Here is a 24,861-nt window from a genome sequence, read left to right on the forward strand (position 1 = left end):
AGAGGTGATTTTGGCAAAATGTTTTTGTCGGTTGAGTTTTCCAGAGTTTAACACTTTCCGTTTGAACGTTGGTTTTGCAGTTATGTAACTGAGCCACAAACTGGAAGGACGAGTCCTGCATGATGATCCTGTTTTGGAAAGAAGTGAAAATGCAGTCATAGCAGGTCATGATCAGCCATATGATACCCAGCATATAAAAAGTGTTGATGTCCAAGGATCACATAAAATGCTTTCACACAGGGAAAGTAAACTCAACTTTCTCATTAATTGCTAAGCAGGCACATTACAGTTTATGGCATATACAGACATGTGAAAAGGTTTGGGCACCCCCAGTCAAATGACATGTTTTGTTGATTTGTGAAGTGAAAATAAGTAAACACATCCTCTACAAAGTACAAATTTAATATAGCACTTTGTGCACATAGAGTTTAACATGGTGAAAAAATTAAGTATAAAATGCAGAATGTTCCATTACTTTGGTACAGGCCACATTTAATGTTTCATTTAGTTCCCCAATGTATTAAATTGAGGTTCTCTGTAGAGGATGTGTACATATTTTCACTTAGAAAATCAGCAAAACCTGTAATTTGGTGCCCACACTTTTGCATATGACTGTAGGTACATAGCCTATCAAAAGTTTAAGGATGCTTAATTTTCTTTTTAATTATTATTATTATTGTAATTATTATTTATTCATTTTTAGAAAGCCTGATTTCCACTGTTACATTTGTTAGAAGGGCCCATGTCATGGAAAACTAAATTTCCAACAGAAGATTTTGATGTAGTATGTAAACATTGTATGTAAACAAATTTCAAAATGTACTGTTCACTCAGTCCATACAGTCCATATATGGAAACTGAGCTGTTTTTTATTGATATCACAAAACCCAACATATTTCTAAATACCTGCCCATTCAGCCTATAGCAGTTTAACCCCGCCCATTCTTATTGAAGTTAAAAGGAGTGTTTCTACTTTTTTAATGAGTCACAATACAGGGCAGCCAATCAGAACAGAACTCATTTACATACATCTTAAAGACATCTACAAATAGGCCTTAAAAGAACAGTAACAAAAAAGCACACATACACAAAAAACTGCCTGTTTATTCCTAAGGACAAAAAAGAGGTTGGAAAATGGTGATATAAAATGAATTATGACTGTTTTTAGTACAAATATTGTAAGAGGGCCTCATGGAAAAAATTAGGTACAAAATAAAAGTAGGATTATGGCCCCTTTAACATAGAATTACTTTTTGTTAATGCTTTAGGTATATTTTCATCAAAGAGCAGGCTTTGCATAAATAACGATTTGACAGTTATCTTTTTCAAAGTAGTGTATAAAGTACATATTTTACATTTTTGTCCCCCAAAAGTGGTTTAAACACCTGAAAAGGTGGAGTGCTAATGAGTGTAGAGTATAAAAGTTGGGGTACAGAAAGTCCCCAGTAGTACTTTTGCCACATTTCTTAATTTTTTGTAGATTTTGAAAAATAAACACAATATTTAATATATCAGCTCAGTATATCACAGTATAACTGTTTAAGAACACTCCACAGTGTGTGATGGTCTGGTTGTATTAACCAGTAAGGAAACTTCTCTGCAAAGAGGTGGTCCTCAGTGCCTGTCAGTTATTTTACATGTGCACTGGTAGCTGACAAACTGAGAGGCAATAAATAAACAGGAAGTGAAGTGGTAGCTTGATTCAGTAGTGGAAAATAAGGTGGAGTTTAAATATATTTTATGAAAACAACGGCAGAGAGAGCAGATGTTTGACCAAAAGTGAGAGGGTGGTGTGGAGCCAATGTTAACTTAACTGACAGTGTAGCTAACGGATCATTAAACACGTTGCAATTTAAAATGCAAGCATATGTAGTCTTGCCAACAGTTTTGCTGAAAAGAAGGATGAAAGACAACAACAGAAATATAGTTGATAAATTACTTGAAAGCATTTCTTATTTTATAAACAGCAAAATCTGCGTGTGTGGAACACTGAAGTGTGTGGAACACTGTGCTACATTATGATGGAAACGAAAGTGTCCAGTGCTTTTCAGGACTGAAAAGAGCTAGAAAACAGGTGCCAAGCCACCTTTGTTTCTGCATGTCAAGTAGTTATTTTGCTCTGTGGGAAATTAGTGTTACCTGTAGCTAAGGCTGCGTTCAGCTTAACTGAAGTGAGAAGTCAGAGCTCAGAATTACATCATTTTCAGCCTCCACACGTTCATGCTACAGAGTGAAATTAAAACATAGATGGCTCCTTTGTTATTGTTCAACAATTCAGATAACATTCAGATAACACTAATGATAAGAATGTGATAACTCCAATGTTCGTGATGTATTTATCTTATCAAAAAGAACACTTTATTGTCAAAATGGTCAATTATGGATTTACTTTGGATTTACTGTGTGTAGAGCAAATACTACTATAATCTCATTTAGTAGTAAAGACATTGCACTTATTTACTGCTGACATGATTTTGATTAATGATCTAATGCTGAATTCCTAGTTGAGGACACCTTCCCAACTTTCTTAGTAGGAAGTTGGAATGAAGGGGGCGTTTTTATTGTTCTTTTCCTATTTGGAATTGGAGATGGATATAGTCAGTGAGTGAGAAGCAGCTCTCAATGATTTCATTAGTGGATAAAAATGACATGTATCAAAACATGACAGCTGTGACCAAGCCTGACCCAGTACAAAACCTGGACAGCAAGCAGGGCAGAGTAACTGGAGCCTTAGATTCAGGCCTTTAATGTGTTTTATCTCTCACCACAAATGGACAGTGCTGGAGGATCAAGTGTTGTCGTGCTCATGTTGAGCTCTTGCGTAGATGTAGCTGTGAGATCTGGCTGTAGTAATTATTATATGCTCCTTTTTTATGTAGGGATTATGAAGGTGGTTGGAAGATCATTATTAAAGGGTTTCTGGGCTGTGTGTGGGTGCATCTGTGTGTGTGTGTGTTTAGCTCTTTGTGGGGACCAAATGTCCCCAGAATTATGGAAAACATTAACATTTTAATGCTATCTGGACCAATGTTGGGGGTAATATCATACAAAGTAACATGTTACAGTAATGTGATTATGTTGTCCTGTAACAAAGTAGCTAGTGTAATGCATTAGAGTTTAATGTTTTGTTATCACATTACAGGTACTTACTTAACCCTTTAACAAGCCAAATTTGTATTACGCACTTCTAAACCCTAAGAATAAAACTAATAGTTTGCACTGAAGTCCCTGTAGTTACTGAATAATAAGCTATTGTATGAAATAAACCTGGAATGTTATTGGTTAATACCTTGAAATCAGTCTTATTACATATTCAGGCTGATTATTCAGTGACTACTGGGACACAGTGCAAACTAGCTGAGCTATTCTTAGGTTATAGAAGTGTGTAATAAAACTTTGGACCTGTCAGCTGACCCTTGCCATGTAAGGGGTTAATAAGAATTTTGTTACTTGCATTACTTATGCCACTAAGAGAACAATATTAATTATGCGTGATGCATTTAAACAATACATTTTGTGTGTATTATTGTCTGTCGTGGGAAAAAAAAATTCACTGCTGTAAATTCTATATGTAAACCTATCCGTAAAATCATCTAATTATGAGTAAAAACTCCCCAACCTTACCTAAACAGGTCAGACTCGATTTTCATTCAGCCTTAAAATAGAAAAAAATAGATTTTATTACAAAAGGATTAAAAATATAGCACAGCAGCGTTAACATACACTCACACTGAAGAACATGAAACACCCACAAAGACAGTAATGAGTAGTGTGTGTGTGAACTAGCCCTTAGTATGTCAGAACTTCTGTGTCATCATGTGCAGAAGGATTCGTCCTGTCTGGGCTGGAGGTGTTACCTTGGTGTCGCTGTGTCAGTATCTGTAACAGCCAAGTTTTTTTCTTTTTTTCCTACAGCATAAATCCGGGCCTGGCAGGCCAGTGTGCTTTCTGGAAGGTCACTCCCTCTAGCCTTCGCCAGTGCTGGTGGTTCTGGGCCAAAAGCTCACCAGTGTCCTGAGCAATGCTCAGCATGCATCTTCCCCATCCACAGCCTCCTTACTGCATGTAATGATTGTACAGTGTCTAGAGAAAGAGGGGGCATTTACCGAGTGGCAAAGAGACCTATTAAAGAAAGAGAGATATATGATGCTCTTGGGTCAGTTTGGGGCAAGTCCTCCCTATGGTTCGCTCCTAAAGATCAAGACCTGTATCCCATCCACTTTGCGAGTGAAGTGAGAAGCTGAGTTGAGCCAAACCCTCGTATGGGCGCCTTGGCTTTGGACAGCCATGCTTATTGGCTACTGCTCAAACTGAGGTCGGACTGCGTCCAGACCGAGAGCGGAGCTTTGTATCGCTCTGTCCATCCGAAGGCTGTATTTCAAGGGTTTGTGTGGGTGTGTGAGTGTATGGGGGGTCAAATAGAAGGAAGCAGGCTTTGGTTTAAAAGCAAGCATGTTGAGTGGTTGAGCTTCCTCCTAAACTGCAGGGTTGGAAACGTATTGCAGAGGGCCTATAGGTGAGAGATAAAAAGTTGAGAGTTACATTTACGTATTTAGTAGATTCACGGATTTAGCTTTGAAGGCTTGTGGAAATGGAAAATATATGTTTTTTATAATCTGTATATTTACTCCCTGGGAACTGAACCCATGACCTTTGTACCAGTTGAGCTTTAAAGATAATTTTACAATATCTCTAACCATGGGTGAAATTTTGGGGGGACTTTTCCCCTTGCTAATATGTTTGTCAGCTCACTTTAATTATGGAATATTGACATTTGTCAAAACTATCTACTATGTATAGAGACGGATCTCCCTTACACTGTGGGGCAGCCTGCATTCTGATGCAATGGGTTTTCATGCGATTACTATCAAAAGCACTGCAGTCAGCAAGTTTAAATTATGCCGTGGTCTAGAGCCTAGCTAGTAGCACAGTCTCTATTCTGCTAGTAATGGGAACAGATAGCGACTTTCAAAACTCTGGAAGCACACGGTTGTACGGAGCCTCGCTGGTGACATCCCGTATAAATTAAAATAATGTGTGGTCACGACTTAGTAACGCTTGGGGATGAGATCCTAATGCGTGGCCAAGACTTAGAAAGGCGTGGGAGCAGCACTTTGTGCAAAAGGGACTTTTCTTGCTTTCGTCAATTGAAAACTTAGATGAGAAACACTATGAGTCAGGATTTAAAAGAGACTGTCTGACATTCTAGTGCTAAATACTGAACTGGCCATTCACTGTGCATTTAATGCCGTGCCTGGAGGGCACCATCTTGCACTTCACTAAGATAGGACATTGTTTATACTTTATGAAATACAGGTTATTTGCTAATAATAGGTTTTATTCTTACTATATAGTTGACTGAGAGGGCTTGCTGCCCCTGACATAAGTCTAAAATGTCACCCATGTCTCTAGATTTATACTCCTTAAAGCAACTTTATCTTTTGACTTGACTTCTTTAGGATTTAGACGTGGTTCAAACATTTTCAGAAGGATTTTAATCCAATGTCACCACACTTTGCCATGGACTGCATTCTATACTCCTCAGCCTAGAGCATCCTGTTCCCCATAAACCCCGGACACCAGTGAGCAGAGAGTGTTGTTAAAGGCTGGTTTTGGTGAGAGCCTGGGCTTTTCACTGGGAGGTACAAGGCATGAGCTCTGTTTTAATTAGACACAGCTGAGCGGACCACCCCTCCATACACATGCACACACACACCAAGTCTATAATCCAGTCTTGGCTTAAAAGGAAGTGCTGGAGTTTCCATGTCTTCCTGGGTGGCCCATCGGTCATTCTGCGTGAGGGGCCTTGGAGAGGCTGTTTTTCTTGGTCACAGACTTCAAAAGCACACGGCTTTCGCCCCCAAATAAAAGGTCTGGTCGAGCGGTTTGCCATTTGAGAGGAAGGCGAAAGCGTTTGGGGAATGTTTAGTCTTGATTTAATGGGGGACTTTTAATCGAATTGCTCCTTTTTTCCCCATCAGCGCTGCATCCTCTAGTCAAACGGAGACACATGCTGTTCTCTTGGCACACTGACACTGTTTGATATTTGTTTAAACACGGTTGGTGAAGGCTGTGGGATTTTGTCTGAGATGTTTTTATTTGATTATTTTTTATTTTGTGGTCACAGTTCTGGTCACTTTGAATAAAGGCAGTATTTGTCTCATAGCTCTCCAGTGAAGAGTGCTTGGTTAGGGCTGAGAGAAGTAGATCTGAGGCCCCTCTACAAGCTCAATGTGCGCACAGTTCCAGAGCACTTGTGGTGTTACCATGAGTTAATCTGGGTAAAAGTCCTGCTGACAGTTCAATCGTTCTGATGTACAGTACTGGTCAAAATTTTGGACAGACCTGATTGAATGTTTGTTTTTGATAATCCTAAAGGCTTATCATTGTTTTGAGGACAGGTGTAAATTGTGAATTTGATGCATATGTAGGAATTTCTTTCCTAAATTATTTGTTGTTTTAAAAATATTCTTTAATATTCATTAAGTTCTTTTGGATTGTAAAATGCTGAGCACAATCATTATATCATCCTAATTACTATGCACACCTCGTTAAAAGTTAATTAGTGGAATGTCTGCCCTCGTTAATGCATTTGAGCCAATCAGCTGGGTAGTGAAATAGAGTGGGTCTAAATAACTATATTTGGTAAAAGGCCAATATTTCTGGTTTTGCTAACTCTATATGAGTCATTTCAGGTTTGATGTCTTCACTGTTATTCTAAATAATAGAAAATTGTCAAAATAACAAATGGAAAAAATCAAAAATAAAGAAAAGCTCTTCTATGAATAGAAGATTCATAGAAGAGCATTTTAAGAATTTTAAATGGTGCTGTGTTTATTTTCACTTGCTTGAGGATGAAGTGGAAAGTGAATACAGCAGCTTTCCTATACAGCCAAAGTGGGTGGGCAACTAGACATGCACTCCCACAGTTGGTACGTTGTTCAAATGTTTAAGCTTGGATATTTCCGTATTTAAACATATTCTGGCTATTTTTCATTCCGAGACTAGGCTAAAATATACAGCCTATCAAATGTTACTACATACATTTTCAAACACAGCTTTGAAACAGGGTAAGCTGACCACATTGCCATGTCTCGTGAAGCAAACCTGACCTGACACCTTCATCCTGCCGGTGCTATCGTCATCCTTATCACCCTCATAATCATCGCGAGTGCTGTGTGCTGTTCAAGCGCTATTACTGGGCGGCCTGCAATGAGCGTCTGAGCCATGTGGCCTTCAAAAGCCTTCATTAATGTGTCTGCTGAACCCAAGCCAGCTGCTTCTAATCTGCTCACCACCATGTCCTAAAGTGTGTGAGAGTGTGTGTGGGAGTGTGTCGGGGTGGGTGGGTGTTGTAGCACTTCTGTGCATGTATATGATTGTGTGAGTGTGTGCATTTTTTTCTGGATTACATGTGTGTGTCCTTATGTTTGGTAAGGTGGTATTGCTACTGTGTGTGATGTGATTTGATGTGTATGTGCCATGTGTACTCTGAATGGACTTGCACATTAAAGGAATACTCCAGTGTTTTTCATACGATGCATGAAACTATTACCATGAACAGAAATTTCAGTGTTTTCGCTATACTTAGAAAATAACTTGTTCACTCAAAACATACTTTTGTCTGATTGTTTTCTCTTGTAAGTGTACTTTTTGTATTTTGCATTTTTGAGTAGTCATGAAAGCTTAAAAAAAATATTTTAGAAGCAAATTAGCTTCTCTCCAATATCATATGTCCTCATTTTAAGCATCATGAGTTGTCCGAACTTTGTACTCCACCAGTGAAGAGCCTGCATATTATGTTTTGATCAAAGTTTCTAATCTGTTTAGTGCAATGAAAGAAACATAGAAAAACTACTACAGCTGTCTAAAGGCTACCACACACCGAATGAGCAGTGCTGCACGGCAGAGAGTACAAAGCACAGCTATAGCACATAGGAAGCTTTGCAGATAAACATGAAGCTCAAGCTCATTTTAACAGGGGTGGACGAAGCACAATACTTTATACTTAAGTATATGTTGAAGAACACATATTACGTATTTAAGTATGGGTATTCTATCTATATTTCTACTTGAGTAAAGGTATAAAAGTACATTCTTGTGGATATGCTTAAGTATCAAAAGCAAAAGTAGTTTGAGGTATCGCAGATGTTATGTTATTGTAGATGTTATATATATATTTTGAGCATTAAGTATATTTACAATCACATACTTTTGTACCCTTACTCAGTAGAAATATAGAGATTACCCATACTTTTACTTATTTATGGGTATTCTATTTACACTTGTACTTGAGTAAATGTACTAAAGTACGTGCTTGTGAATATAGCATTAAAAATAAGTGCTTGTAGAGGTATTGTAGATGTGTTATAGGTTTTTTGAGGATTAGGTAGATCTGTATGATTGTATAGACACAAGCAACTAACTAAAAATTTCAAAATTGTCTCCTCATTCATGAAAATAATATTGTATAATGTCTATGATAACTCAACATACTTTTGATACAAAGTACATTCACAACCAAGTACTTTTATACTTAAGTTTATACTATAAGTTTACCAAGAACTACTTATGCTCTAGTACAGAACAACTGTACTTCGTCCACACCTGCTTTTTACACTTTTACACTTAACTCGTATGTATTTAATGGAATTAAACTTTCAACTTCATGTAGTGAATTCATCACGTTTAGTATCATCTGACGTTTCACAAACCTGCCATTTTTAAGTTAAAGCTATGAAGTGAAATAAGTTACAATAGCCTTTATTGATCAAAGTTGCATAAAAACGAGCACAAATGTGACGCATAAGCTATTCTGCGTCAGATTCATGAAACATTTGTAAGAATGTAGAAAGAAACAGAGATTTGAGCTTCAGTGTGTGAAATCAAGTGCCAGCCTACTTGTACTTACATATCATTTACATAAAGCACGCCCTAATTCATGCAGATGTTTCGGTATGGAGCCAGTAGAAGCGCAGCATTGGCTGTACTCATAGGCGGAGTTTGAGGTTGAGCAGTAAGTGCACTGCTCCCCCTACTGACCAATCTTTATAGTGTTTATATTATGATGATAAAATTTCAAAGATGAAATTGATGAATAACTAAGCTGTCTGTAAGATTTGTGTGTGTTTATTTTATGATCAGATTGACTGTACACAACTTAAATAAGTGCCAGTGTGACTAGGCTAGTGCCGTTAGCTGAAGTGCAAGCAGATGTTTAATATTTGTCTGTTTAGAGTCTGTTCCCTGCTCCTCATTGCAATCAGTAATAGATTTCCTACTTCTCTGCCGTGTGTACATCAGGAAATGCAGTGGATCAGCAGAGCAGCTTCAGTAAGCTCAGCAGCACATTTGTGTGGATTTTGCGAAGGCTCTGTGTGCGGCTGGTGCTTTTCTCCTCTTTTATTTATTTCTCCACTGGCAGGATGTTGCCACTAACTGCTCCCTGCCCTGCTTCTGCAGACCACCCTCACCAGTCATTTAGTGTCAGGCCCACCCAGCGCTCACATGCAGTCAGACCAGATCTGCCCCTAAGCCTGGAGGTGGGATAGTCTCAGGACTCACAGGCTTAAAGGAACAGCTGGGCAAAAAATCCAATTAGCACAATTTCCCCATGACATGTTTGTCTCAAGTTTGCTTCTTTAGTTTTACGCGAAAGTTGGAGCTACGAGGTTAAAGGAGCTAACGAGTAATGAAAGCTTATACTGCACCAATTAGCACAGTGTAAACTGCATAACTACTAACCTCAAACTTGCTTGCTTATGTGGTTTCTGACACTGTATGACATACTGTTATGCATAAAAAAACAATTATTTGATGTGCCTTAGTCCATTTTTTTAACAGTATGTAATACAGTGTAAGAAGTGTAAAAAAACCACATAATCAAGTCTTTTTTGGGATTACTTAAGAACTTGACGCAGTTTTAGCTGTGTGTGATGACTTGGCATGCAGTTTGCATGGTGCTTATTAGTGTAGTATAAACTTCCGTTACTTGTTAGCTACATTAGCTTTGCATCTCTGGTGCAAAATTAAAACCTGTCTTGGCTGATTAACTAATTTAGACTAAGGATAAAAAAATAAATAAATATAAAGATACATTTGATTTTTGCTAAGTTATTCTTTTGAGGCTATTTTTTAGCCGGTCGTCTCTGGACATCAGACTTGAGGTTCTGTCACATGTTGTGAGCTCATGTCTGGTTTATGGTGGGGGGTCCTAACTGCTCTGGAGGAGTTTATGGCTTTCTGGCACACTAACTCCGATTCATATCAGCACAGTACAGCGATTATGGGCCGCTCAGGACTGGTCAAAGGAAATGGACCAGCTCGATCTCTCTTTCTCTCACTAACTTCTCTCTCCCTCTCCTTCCCTCTCTCCAGCTATGGTAATGAAGGTGATTAACTCCAGGCCGGGTGTCTCAAGCTGTAGGCAGCCTCAGCGAACACGCAGATTTATGGAGACGACGACAGTTTGCTGCTATGGAAATGTGACGCACGGAGAATGCAGAGCAAGGTTAGGGTTTGTAAGAACAATTTAATTTCGATTCTAGCTGGAGGGGGACCACCCACTGACTTCTGGCAATCGCCTCTGGCTGTGTCACCTTGGTAGGATGGAGAGGACTTTTGCTTGCATGGTATTATGTAAATAGTGATTTTTTTTGCCTTCAACAATACCTTGAAACCCAAGGCCCTGAATACATACATCTGTATTTAATAATCTTATGAAGAAATTGTTTGTACATAATTGACTGCTAGGAATTAATTGAGGAGCAGCACATTAAATGTGCAGGTTTAAGAATAGTAAATGTATTAATTTAAAATAAAAAATGAAGCTCTCACTAATATGTGTGTGTGCGTGTTGGTCTGGGTGGATGGTGGTGGGGGTATGTGTTGCAATTTAATTTTTTTGTGTCTGGTGGTTTATTCCGCCCTTCATTCTGTGTTGCTGCATCAATTCCCATCTGCCTTTCCCCAACATATAAATTATGAAATTTACATGTGATGGTGCAACTGCCAATCAGGCTCATCTGTAACCAATGGTGATCCTGAGAAATCTCACTAGAGCACTATATTACCAGGAATTTCATTTCTTCTCCTCTGTCTGTCTCTTTTGCTTGCTTTCTATCCCTCTCTACTAAGGTGGAATGTGTGTGTATTTATTACTTTACGGGGACTAGATGTTCCTGAGATGACCAAGATGAATCGTCTCCACAACATCAGGATTTTGTGGATGCATTTGGCTGCTGTCCATGAAGAAAAATGCCCTCTCTTCTCTTAAAAAATGCATATCTTCTGAGAAATGGTTACGGAGACCAAAATTATTTATGGGTTATTTTGGGTTGGTGAGGTTAAGGATAGGAGCACAGCAGCATTTAGATACTAATACACTAATATAGGACATGAAATCACCTCACAAAACCAAGACAAGGAAACACATTAGTGTGTGAGCAGTGTTAGTAAGTAGAGGTTATTCCCATTCCGTCAGGCCACCCCATGGAGATTGGAATTCGAGCCACAGGTAGCTATTAAACTCCCGCTAGAGCTGAGGCGAGTAATTTAAGAGCAGGCTCTGGCTCATAGAAGGACTTTGCTGGGGCTGAAAGCTTCCGCCAACGCACTTGCACCATTCACTAGCAGACCTATTAGTGCTGATTGTGGAGATCTGGCAGTCTTACGCGTTTGTGCCTTCTCTTTAGAGAGATGTGCCGGTCGGTATGGATGCAGGAGCAGGTCGGGATGGATTCCGGTGGGCGTCTGTCTCAAAGGGACGTTTCCCGCTGCACGTGCCATATCTTTCCATTACTGCGTTAGTGGCATCATTTATGTCCCATTAAGATCAACAATTGCCTTGTTACGAGCTAGTGCGAGGACATTGGCATTTTCAGAAACAAGTCATCCCTCACTTCATTGACATGTCCCGATTGTAAATGAGCAATAAAACCAAGAAAACATCAGGGAAATTGTGCTGTTTTAGCTCTACTCTATTAACAGGAGAGTGCGCTCTGCCTGAGCATATAGGGATGTAAGTGTAAGTGCAGTAGGAAATGCAAAACAAGATTCATTTCATTCCTGGAGATCATAATCTAGCCACACAATCATGTTTATAACTGTATATGCCAACAGCAGTGCTATCATGCCAGAAACATGTCTCAGGGAGATTTGAATGCAGTATTTCTTTTTAATGACAATTCCAGACAACTTCCTAACGCCATTGGGTTCGTTATATCTGCAGATCATCTAAGCTTGGCCTCCATTAGCACTTACTTGGTCTGCATCCACCCGTGTGTCCTTGTCCGTCAGGTCCTGTGGTTTGCTCTATTAGGCTGAACTCCAGATTCTTCTGGGGGGTCTGCTGTGCTAGGACTCTCTGACCAAAAACACATGATCGCAAAACTCTACTTTTTTGGAGAAACAGAATGGCATTAGCACTGAGAGATGCTATAATTGTATATATTTTTATAACAGTTACATACTCTTGCATCACTCCAGTCTATAGCAAATATCACTTTGGATGTGTTCATTCTTTTGCCCTTATGTTGATCATTCTTTCAAGCGGACATTAAAATTTCACCAATTTTTTTTCAAATTTTGTGTATAAGTACATGTTACATATAAGATGTAAACAAAGTCATTTAAAGTGGTTTTAAAGTCAGAAATATTTCCAGTGGTGGTGATAGGAACCAGATGTCTGAAGAGTTTAATACCTCTAGAAGCTCCCTCACAAAAAACTATTATACAAAATGGTAATGAATATGCTGTCTGATGCCTGAGACATTGTGTTTCAGTAGTTTTGAGAAAAGATTTTGGCTTAACTCAGTTTTTTTAAGCCATATATGAGAGACGTACATGCAAGGCATCGTAGGGTACAATAGTCCCTGACTAAAACTAATTTTCCACTATTTTATCGTTATCAATGATATATATGAACACTCAGAAGATGTGTGTAGGTTCACTGGTTGTTTTGGATTGTAAATAAAATTGTTATATTTGTGTTGTTGACATTACAAACCCTGGTTCTTATTGCCACCACTGTAAAGAAATCTGAATCTGAATAATTTTCCCTGCAACAAACCATTTCACATAAAACCACTCTGAATGACTTTGTTGACATCCCATTGACTAAACTGAATAGAGACTTTTTGTAAAATTGGTGGATTTCCCCTTTCAGATGTACATTTTTTAGTGTAGGGACCCAAAGCAAAGTACTATGAAACATGCTCTTAAAGTCTATGGTCAAGGCCTTTTATATAGCTATCATATTGATTTCATATAGGCTTTCATATTGCTCATGATCATATTGATCACTGCTAGCTATGTAGCCCTATAGCTTAAGGGCCACCTTCGTCTGTGTCAGTGTTTTCGTGTTGAATTTCACCTTAACGTGATGCTTTCAGCTAACAGATCTACACTGCCTGTCCTTACTTGAACCCTATAAGCCTATCCAATCTCAGCAGACAATAAGCTAAGATTTCCCAAGAGGGATGTACAGATATATCTTCATTCATATCATCGCGGATAGCCGGTTCGGATGAACAGAGAGCAAACAGAGAGAAAAACAGCACAGCACCTGTGGATCACTCATGTGTTTGTAGACAGGTTTTCATGGCACCTCAGATCAAATGGAAGGAAGTATTAGTGGCAGATGGACACACGGAATTGAGGAGGCTGCAATTCAAGCTCTCATCAAGAAAACAGTGTAAGCTATTTGTTTTACCCTCACTAACAAACAACTCAGTGGAGGTTATTACACTGTTCCTAATCAGCTTTCCAGAAATGCTGGCCCTAATGCGTAAACAGGACAGTGGCAGAAAATTCTCTCCAAGACTCCTCAGTGGAGAACCCATTCTGAAGTGCACCAAATAGTGGAGTAGAGCTTGAAATATTTGTCCCAACCTGATGGGACCTGACTGCTCATGTCATCTTCGGTTGGGTTCAGTCCACATGAATGACAGGGAAAAAGTTAATGTCAAACCTTGTGGCCACACTCATATTGTTGACAGAATTTAGCATAAAGGTCGCCCTCATTTGACCTACGCCGCAAGGGAATCCCAGTACATGTCCACCATTGTGTGTCAATTTCGGGCTCAGAACTTGATGACGGCTCAGGTTGAGTCAGACTCAGGCAGGAAATTCTCTGCCTGCATTCCGGTCCAAACTAAGCTTTATAGTGGGGTTATTATTATTAGTGGGCTTGTTATCTGCATTCTGTGACTCCAGACCAGCATAAGTGCGTACAAGGCCAGATACCAATACGCATATGATGCCAAGTCCTTTCAGCAGATATTTCCTCATACCAAGGCATTTCAATCAGACATAAAAAGCACAAAGTGGTTGGCAGCTCAGGACATGTATCAGCAGACTGTTGGTGTGCATGATCTCCCTCTGCTGCTAGTGTCAGAAATACTCCCTGTTCTTTTGCTTCATGTCAGGGACTTGTCAGTATCTGAGGCAGATTTGTGGCTGGCTTTGAAAGTTCACCCACTACACAGAGAGGAGGGATGATATTGCTTATGCAGGGAAACTTTGAAGCTTTCCCTCTAATGCGCTATGCTTATGTGAGGCATGGAGAGAGATGAGAGGAAGGGAGAGAGAATGACAACAAGCACTCGGACGGCCTCTTTCTTTCTCCCACAGCATGTGGATGGGTGAGTCATGTATCTTACTGCTATGATGTGCCTGGTGATACACACACACACACACACACACACACATGCACACACACACACGCTAGTTAAAACGTGGTTGGAATGAAAGAGTTGTGTGGTGGTGCACAGATTGCAAAGTGCTGATGAGGCATACTGCTCTTGCCTCCATAAAATCGTAAAAAAATGTCCGTCATAGTAATTAACTCAGTCACAACCAACGCCTTTTTTTCATTACCATGTGACATATGAGAGGTTGGGGAAGTAATGATGCCTTGCTGAGGACAGAATTAATACTTCAATCTTATCTGGTATCTAGATCATAAATGGCCCTTGAAATAGGATGAAATGAAGGATATACCAGGAGGAAGAGCACTAATCAAGCACAACTATAAAGCCACTCGAATTGCTGAGATTCATTAAGTCGTTTGTTATGTTTGACGTTTACTTCTTTATGTCATCTTCATTTGACCTACCCAGCCAGGGAATCCTGTTACATACCCATCACTGTTTGTATGAACCAGCATAAGAACTTCTGTGATAAACGCTGCAGCTCTTACTACTAAAGTTTCTCTCCACTCAGACCTTTGTGTCAAGCCTGGCTGTGTCTACAAATACCCCGGATTACTGGTAATTAAGCCCTCAAATTCCTACGTGCCTCGTTTGGCAGATCATTAAGTCACTTTTTGAATAAGAGAGAGGGGGATCTAGTCACCTCCAGGTCTTCAGAGATGACCTTAACTCTCTCTCAGTGCTTAATTAAACTGAGCAGTGAAGTGCATCTGGCACGCTTGGCCCCCTGCCTCCGACTGAGCGGCTACGTAGTGGGATCACAGAGAAGCATTTACCCAGACAGAGGAGTCACTTGAGCTCTCAGAGACAGAGTTAAAGGACAGTCTTTCAGGCCTGGACTGACGCGAAGACATTTCGGTTTGAAGTGTTATTTTTGTTCCTTCTCTTCCAGGCCTTAATTAGCTGAAACTCTAGCACATTCATCTTAATCTGAGTCATACAGTAAGTGACATCATCCACCAGACATAGTCAAAGGGGTATTTTATGCTGAAATGATAACTGAGCTTACAGTTCAAGCTAGTGCAATTTCCTGAAATTTATATTATCTTAACAAACCAATTCCAGCTTTCATATGGTAGTACCATCTTTGAAAGTAAATTCCTTTACTTTGAGAGTCCACTGTAGATACTCACCCTGTCATTAACCATCATTCAAACTAAACTTTTAGTTGAATGTAATCGATTGTTAAATATAACCCTAAACCTACACTTAACTTCAACTCAAAACCTAAACCTAATCCTAAACCTAACCCTAACCCTAGTGTCAAATTCACCAGAGAGTTTTTTACTGGAAACTGTACAAACAGTATTGTACGATATTTATTCATAACCAGTAAACCAATAAAATATGTTTTCAGCACACCGATAGCCAAATGGATCAAAAATAACTAACACTGAACAATATGTACATTAACATGTCTTTTTATTCAATGTAGAAATTAAACAAATTTGTTATCCAAGGTAATATTTAAAGTTGCACCATGCAAAATTTTTTGATAAAATTGAAAGAAGTGAAATTACTGAGTCAGTAGGAAAAAAACACACCAAAACACGCTGTCCATGCACTGCTGTGAGTCTCCTGTAAAACTGTAAAATATTAATAATAATGTAAAATTAAATTGGTTTTTTGAACTATGTCATACAGCTTTACTTATTGAAATCACACACACAGGCTCAAAATGAAGGTCCAGCTCAATGTTTATGTCACAAATGCAAAATTCACATTATGTTGATGAAGATTTGATGACAATAATAAATAATCCACTTACATCCTCAGAAGACCCATCCTTCACCAAGTTTTGACTGAGTTCTCTTTGAATGTTCTTTCAACACACTCATCAGATTCATCCACTTAGGGAACGGGTGTTATAGAACTGATATTATAAAATGGTCTTCCACATGTTGTGTGCAATTACACATTTCTAATTTCTCCAAATCTCCAAAACGTACATAGTGTAGATATACACCAATCAGGCATAACATTATGACCATCTCCTTGTTTCTACGCTCATTGTCCATTTTATCAGCTCCACTTACTATATAGGGGTACTTTGTAGTTCTACAATTACAGACTGTAGTCCATCTATTTTTCTGTATACTTTGTTAGCCCCCTTTTAACCTGTTCTTCAGTGGTCAGGACCCCCATGGAGCACTGCTGTGTCTGATCTACTCGTACCAGCACAACACACACTAACACACCACCACCACGTCAGTGTTACTGCAGTGCTGAGAATGATCCACCACCCAAATAGTACCTGCTCTGTGAGGGTCCATGGTGGTCCTGACCACTCAAGAACAGGGTAAAAGGGGGCTAACAAAGTATGCAGAGAAACAGATGGACTACAGTCTGTAATTGTAGAACTACAAAGTGCACCTATATAGTAAGTGGAGCTGATAAAATGGACAATGAGCGTAGAAACAAGGTGGTCATAATGTTATGCCTGATCGGTGTAAGTCATCCAAAAATGGATGTGGCAAAGAGTAAGTGAAATGTGTAGCCTTTTAGCATCGCTTGAGTTGCAAAACTTGAGTTGCCAGCTTTCAGCAAATCAAAAAACAAAACAGCAGTTCAAAAATCCAACAAATAAAATGTGTTTTTTTTATTTGCTGTGGTGTCTCTAATTTGCAGTTGTGATTCTGAATTTGCTGTTGTGTTTTTGGTTTATTAATGTATTTTGCTCTGCTAAGCTGTAAATCTTGGGTGGTACGTAAAGATTTGTTGCTTTGCATTTCCATCCATTACCGAGCAGACAGAAGAGCATGTCAGCATGAAGGATTTTTAGATATGAATCGATACTTTCATATCAGGTGAAATCCTACCTGAAGACTGGCAGGCAGTCAGGCAACAGTGGAGAGACAAGCTCAATGCCGGCTGAGCAGCAGCAGGGCGCTAGTCCACTCCCCAGTAACTGGAGTAGGACTGATTTGGATCCGGTTGCCTGACAGATGTTGAGCAGAGCCATGGACATGAGAGTCCCATTTAGTGGAGTGGGATGCAGCCGCCCCAGGCCGGCCAGCACAATGCGACCGAATGGGCAAGCCGGCTCCGATGGCAGTTATCAGAGCCTGGCCCCAGGAGACGGTCCGCTCACTCGCACGTGGAAATGATATGACGAGATGGTGTGTGTTTCGCGCTGGCTTTGCCCCTTCCGTGAGGCGCAAGTCATTAAGTGATTGAGTTTCAGGAATGTTCAGCAGATGCCCTGCCTTGAGGTGATGGCCAGGCCACTTGTTCTCTCTCTCTCACACACACACAGACATCATCACCTCATTCAGGTCTTCCCCTCAGTTGCTCATTTGACATTGTTGCTAGAAAGCATGGCACTCGAGGAGGCACACATGGACTGTCTCTAGGCACAGTTTGACTTCAAACCTTTCTTGTCATCCGATATGGGGTTTCACCATCCTTGCCTTCCATGGCTGAGACATACAATAAGAGAGAAGTGTTTTGAAACAGGAGCTGTGGTTGATGGTATGAGATCATAAAAAGAATATAGCCGAAACAGGGTCAACGTAATGAAATCGATCAAAGGAAGATGATTGAAAGACACTGATCACCATGGCTAGAGGTGAACAGGGCTTCTTGAGCCCCTGGATTGTGGACAGAGAAGAATCATGGGCTGTAATATCAGTTCCTATGAGGTCAGTTCCATTTAGGCACCATGCTGAGTCAATCAGATGGGATTCTGCAAAGTCATCATATGCTGCATAAAGACAGGATGCATTTGAGCACATGCTTCCCAGAATTGAGCTTAGATTATTACTTTAAGCATGATGAGGCATGTGGTGTAAAGTCCCTGAGGAAGGTTTCAGAACACCTTGAAAGTCATCTAGTGGCTGTATAGATGTTATAAGCCTAGCACTTTAGACATCAACTGTGAAACACACAGCTTGTAAGGCCAGAGCACAATCACATGAACACAAAGGAAAAAAGCCCTGCTGGGAAAGCCCCCAGGGGACTTGTTTATTGTAACTCTGGTTGAAATTTGAGATGCTAGGTGTGTGTCCTATGTAAAGGGGTGCTGGAGTTCCATTTACTCTAACTTGGGTCTACTAGCCACAGCCAATGACTTCTGTGAAGTGGGGTTATCTGTGAAAGCACATGGCAAAGACAAAGACATGTTATTAGTGTGCTCAATTTCCACTCACCTGCCTGAAACGACTGAGGCGCTTTAGTAGCTGAAACTCAGGGGTGGATTTATTTTCCTCCGACTGTGTGTAGTCAGTGGGAATCGCCCACTTCTCTCATGGATGTAGCTGGTCCTTGACGAAGGTACTGATCTCAGGGGTGGGACAGGATTTTAGCACTTTGATGAACAACCAGTGAGCCCCAGAAAGATAGCCTTTGGTTCTCTGTGGGGATGGTGGCCTTGGCTGCTGTCAAACAACATATTAGGATAACCCTGTTAGGTACTTACTAAGGTGGTTACTGTGTAAATGCATTGATAGAAGTACACAAATATCCTGAGATCATTCAATCTGTTTTATGGAGACCCAAACAATTGGGCGGTTTGGCAATTCCACATTGAATGATGAATCTCAGACCTGGAAGAAATGGAGATGGCATTAGCTTGACTTTAAAGATACAATCCATTGTCAGAATGATCTAATCCCTCTTCTATCCACCTCAACATCACTGTGAATCATTCTCTTAAAACATTGCACAACATCCTTCAAAAATAAACCTAACTTTATCCTGGTCCTAATCCTATTGTCTTAGCCAATGGATAGTACACCACAAAGTTTTATTGTCTTTATAAGTTTTCTCATTATAAGTCTGGAGTTTTAGTTTCCTAGGACAGAGAGTGGCAGTGTTTTGTTTGCATTTCAGGTCTACAGTGATCTACAGAACAGTTTTTACCAACTTAACCCCACTGAAATTATCTCAAATTAAAGAGTTTATGAGCCCATACTACAGTATTTGCAGTACTCGAGCAGTTGGTGCAGATTTGCATGTGTATTGGGAGTGTCCTGTTATCAATAGTCTGTAGTCAAATGTGCAACCGTGGTGCCAGATGTTGTGAAAGTGTGGCTCATGGTCGTCCTCTTGAGTGGTAACTCTTCACTGCAGCTTTTTTTGGTAGATCCTGGAACCATTCTTATCTACAAAGCAAAGAAGACCATTTAGGTGTTTTCTGTCTATTCTGCTGTTACTTTATTGGTAATACTTTATTTTGATGGTGCACTGTAGATACTTTTAGAGATGCTTTCCTTGTCTTTAACTGACATTCAATTAAATTTCTATTAACTTCAATTAAACTTTCCTAATCTGAAACCTAAAGGCCCTGATGCACCAACCTGGCTGTTGGATGTTGTTAGGATTCAGTGGACAACACTGGTGAACTACTGCCTGTAGCATGTTTGTGTCATGCACCTTTTACTCTAGACAGTCCTTGTCAGCACTATCTTTGCCAATTAGGCATGTAGAATCTGTGCTGGTGGTCGGCCATGAGAGTGTTCTCTGATTAGCTTTTCAGCCTAGCAAGTCAGTGTATGAGTAGAGAAATGAAAGAGAGCAAAGAGTATGAATAATCTGATTTTTAACCAGAAAAATCTGATTATTCTTTTGCTAGTAGCAAAGTTTTATCACTTTTCATTTTTAATTGTCCACAGCTGCCACTTCCTGCTATGGAGAGCCATTTTGTGCATGTCAGACGGCAGCTGTAATCTTTGCAGTGTGTTTGAATGCCAGTTTTTACAGAAGATGTGAGGCAACTGTGAGCTGATGTAAGGTGATCATAAGTCAGCCTTAGTTGGCGCTAGTTCTTGAATGTCTGCTTGGCCTGTTTTTTCTGCGTTGGATCACAGATTTTTCCACTGCAAGATGAAAGATGTTTAACTTCAGCGTAAAAGCTCCACTCGTCACTTTTCACCAGGTAGCCAATAAAAAAAGAGGGCCGGTAAAACTGAGTCAGATAGTGATCGCAGGGCTGTAAGACAGTTTTGCTCACATTTGCGATTAAAACAAATTCAGCTCGGAGTGCATGCAGATTTTTTCTGGAATATGCTCTGCTGTCTGCACGCAGCCTAATGAGGCAGAAAGTGTGTAATTTGGTCGCTTGCTCATCCTCTCTCTGTGTCTGCCCTACCGCTACCCTACCGCTTTATCTGTCCCTACACGTCCGGATGTACTTGGCCTCCTCTCGGCCGGCAGCAGGACCTGTCAGGAGTTGTTCCCAGAGGAGGTGCAGGCATTAGCAGGGCTAAAGAACCTCCTAACGGTGGCTCGCACCTCCCCCCCTCTCTCAACTCATACAGAGAGCATAATTAAGAACAAGTCCCGCTCCTCTGCCTCCCACCATGAGATGATTAACTTTTTGCTGCTCTCTCATGCTCTGTCCTCTGCCTCTTTCTCGCTCTATCTCTTCCTCAGTCTCTTTATCTTTCCGTCCCTCCTTCCCTCCCTCTCTCGTTTGCTTTCTGTCTCCCTCGCTAATCCAGCACACCTAATCTATTTTTCATAGCCTTCCCACAGCCAATGCATATTAAGCAAGAGGGCCGTTTTCCGGCTAGCTGGTGCACAGGGTCACAGACGGGCATCTGGCGCTCGTAGCCTGGTCCAGGGCACTCTGTCTTCTGCCTGCCTCTGCTGATTTCCACATTTGAAGTAACGTTGTGTTTGAAAAAGAAAAAAAAAAAAAACAGTATTTCCCCATTTTAGGTTATGAGGTGACTGGTGCTCTTAGAGTGAAAAAATGGAGAGTTACATGGGTTAACAGAGACAGAGTGAGCGAGAGAGAGAGAGAGGGAGGGAGTGAGACAGACTGAGAGAAAGCTAGACTAAACCAAGAACAAGGGAGGGACAGAGAGAGAGAAGGGCAGGGGAAAAGTGACAGGGAGAGAGATGATAAAGTGTGTGTGTGTGTGTGAGAGAGAGAGATTCCAGTGGGAGATTGTTACTAGACTCTAATGAACTCCATTTGCGGTGCAGGCGAGTCAGTGTTCCAGCAGCAGAGGTTCAGACGAGGTCACCCCACAGGGAGGGCGCTGGTGAGCCAGCACCGTCTCCATAGAGCCGCTGAGAATCACACTCGCTGCATTGCATTTATCTAAATATACGACTTGGAAGGCAATCGAACTTTTTTTGCCAACACTGGTACGATATTAAGTTTCATAATGCAGAGAAAGAAAACAGGGCACACACGCAACAATAGAAAATCTGCCTTATAAGTCATAGTGTAAATCTGTCCCCCCCTTCCCTCACTGCCCGATATCAGCATAGTCAAAAGCGGTCGTGGTCTGCTTGGATGGTGGAGCAGTGCACTCAAATACCCTGTTAAGTGAGCTGTATAATAGAGGAGTAATAATATACACTAAAAACTGCTACCTTGCTCTTTAACTCACTGACCACTTTAGGACATATATATATAAAATTATAGACTGTAGCCGATCTGTTGCCATGAATAGTTTGTCAGTCATCCTCTACCCCATTGATCGTTGATTAGTTTCTGACCTCTGGGCCACTGTTAACCAGACATTGTTTGGTGGTGGGTTATTCTCAGCATAGCAATGACACTGACATGGTATCAGTATGGTAGTGTGTGTGGGTCTTGTATGAGTGTACACAGTGCACAGTGGTGTTGCTGGAGATTTTAGGCACAGCAGTGTCACTGCTGAAATAGAAAACAGCTAACACAAATTGTGAGCAGCAACAGATGGGGTACACATCTCTAACAACTCAGCAAAGTGGACTATATGGTAAGGATTTATATGGAAGGAGAAAGTGAGTATATGTGAAATTTTGCTAGGCAGGACAAGATGAGGGTCCTTCTTCTCTAGGCTGCAACCCATCAATTGCAGGGATGTGTCCCTATTTGTTCCTTGTGTTTTGCTTGTCTAGCACACTTCATTAACTAATCATGTGTTGAGTGAGGTGTGTTAGAGCTCAGAGCTCTTGCTCAGACAGAGGGCATTGTCTGTGCTTACATCAAGAAAAGTTACCTGTGCAAATAAAAAAGCTCCACATCTTTTTGTTGGTTCTTTGTGTAACTTTACAGCTATGTAGTGGCACAACTGTCTAACTGCCTGATCATCAGGAGGCAAAACACCATAAGTTTAAATTGTGGCGACTCCTCTGTCCTCTAGTCTGAGAAGAGGAGACCCCTCCCCCACCCCCATTTGGAATTTGTGAATTTTGAGGGATTCATAGTCTATGGGAGGGAACTGGCAATGACTAAATTGGGGCGAGGACCTGAGCAAAAAGCCAACAAAGGCTTTAAGCAATTTCAGCTTGGAGACAACTACATTAGCTGTTTTTCTGACTAAGCTCAACTTGATGTTTAAGAACATTTAAAAGCTATAGAGAAGGTTGGTATAACATTTCAAGTTGACCTGACTTTTCATTTTCCTCAATCTAGAGCATGAAGTCCTACACCAGCAAGATAGAGCTACAGTGCAGGGGTTTCTAATAAAGCTTTCTACACTTTCTGAACAGAACCTGGCAAATGTAAAAATCAGCTGATAGAGTGTGTAAATGAAACAGTGTGAATAAATCAGTGTATGGAGAAAAAGGTAATACAAAACAGAAACATGGTGCCAGTTTAATAAAAACACAAACATGAATGGTAAAATTAAGAAACCTACCTTTAGGGAAAGTGAGGTGCATATCTTCCCTCTAAATGTCACACACCTCTTTAATATGTGGACATATGTAGTTATGTTATAACTGGAGGAACATACCTGAAACCCCACTCTCTTCCAATCTAATGCCCTATAAATTTATATCCTCACCTTTTGTTACCCTGACAAAGTTCGCAATCTCCTCCGCCACCCCATCTCCTCCCTGTTCTTCAGTCCTACATTGGTCTGGGCTTCTAGCTACAGGCAGAAACTGCCCAGAGCTCCAGCCCATGTTCTTAGAGTTCTCCCCTGTTGCTCAATCACTCTTCCTTCATACTACCACTACATTTTGAAGGCATGGTCTGAACTCTCTTTTGCAGTGTTGTGTCCTAAATGTACATTGTTGAGCTCATATTAGCCAGTCTGTCTGTCTTTGTCTCTCTCTGTCTAGTTTTGTATCTCACCTTGTGTGTCTCTTTCTCTCAATCTCTCTCTCACTGTCTGACTCTGTATCTGGTCTGCTGGGCCGGCCATGGGTGAAATTAGTGCCTGATGTCCTGTGGTGAGGGCCATGTGTGCCCGTGCCTGTCCCTCTATTCACCTATTCTGTTCAGAGTCTTCTGTCACTCTGTTTCTCTACTTTGCTTTTAGCAGGTACTGCAGATTGTGGTCGCAACTCATTTATCTTAGCAGGTCTTGCTCCTTTCTGTTATTTGTTTTCATTGTCAGTCTGTCTGTCGGTCTCGCAAGCCAGATTCTTGCCTATCATCAGAGAATCTGGTGTGTTTCACTGCTTAACATGGCCAAGAACTACCTACTTTTACAGGAAGGGGCCAGTTGACTGACATGCAAAATTACCCACCACTGTTATTTAAGCGTGACATGTAGGGGCAGGCAATTTTCAAAATGGTGCTACAAAAAAAACACACCCGTGGGAAACAAATTGTCAGCAGACACACAAGGATATCTCACTTAAGCTCAACTGAATGCTTCCAAGAAAGCTCAGAAATAACTTTTAAAAATGTGATGCCATGAACTTTTTTTCCAGGCCATCGACTATATCTTGCTCTGAAAGGCTTACTGTTGTCATGGTGTGTAGAGTGAGCGATAGCCTGCAAAAGTGCAGTACCCTTTGGATAAAACCGCTGGACATTGGTGCGTTCATATGAATGTATGCATAGTCAGTCAGAATGGAACTGACAAAATCCAGTGCAGTTTACTAAACATATGCATGGAGTGTCTGAGGCTGAGACTAGTCTGACTGCAGTGTCATCATTGTTGGACATAGTATTTAAAGTGACGATTTTCAGAGGCATTTCCATACACACTTTGATTCTTTCTGTGTCAGATGGGCCCAGCAGACCCTTCAGCTCAAGTCGATGCATGGTAATTTGCCTTGATAAGCAACGATTACTCCTTCTAACTCCCTAGAAACCCAAACAACCAGTGAACTGTGTATACACTCTGCAGCCCTGCTCGGCTTTGCAGAGTAAACACACACAAACTCACAAAGTAACTCATACGCACACATGTACGCTCATGTGCTGAGGTCATGCAGTGTAAGCAGGCCTTGTCTGAACCTCACTCCGTTG

The 24,861-nt window shown here is 40.7% G+C and overlaps 1 long non-coding RNA gene across 4 annotated transcripts in view; it reads left to right on the forward strand.

Annotated features, from left to right (window-relative positions):
• Positions 1-24,861, forward strand: part of LOC118820134 — a 104,553-nt gene that overhangs the window by 20,457 nt on the left and 59,235 nt on the right. For all 4 annotated transcript variants that reach the window (XR_005008233.1, XR_005008232.1, XR_005008235.1 and 1 more), the window contains exon 3: positions 10,378-10,510. This is a non-coding gene — a long non-coding RNA (uncharacterized LOC118820134). The remainder of the gene's footprint in view (positions 1-10,377; positions 10,511-24,861) is intronic.

The sequence above is a fragment of the Colossoma macropomum genome, unplaced genomic scaffold (assembly GCF_904425465.1).
Source record: "Colossoma macropomum unplaced genomic scaffold, Colossoma_macropomum, whole genome shotgun sequence".
In the NCBI taxonomy this organism is placed as follows: Eukaryota; Metazoa; Chordata; class Actinopteri; order Characiformes; family Serrasalmidae; genus Colossoma; species Colossoma macropomum.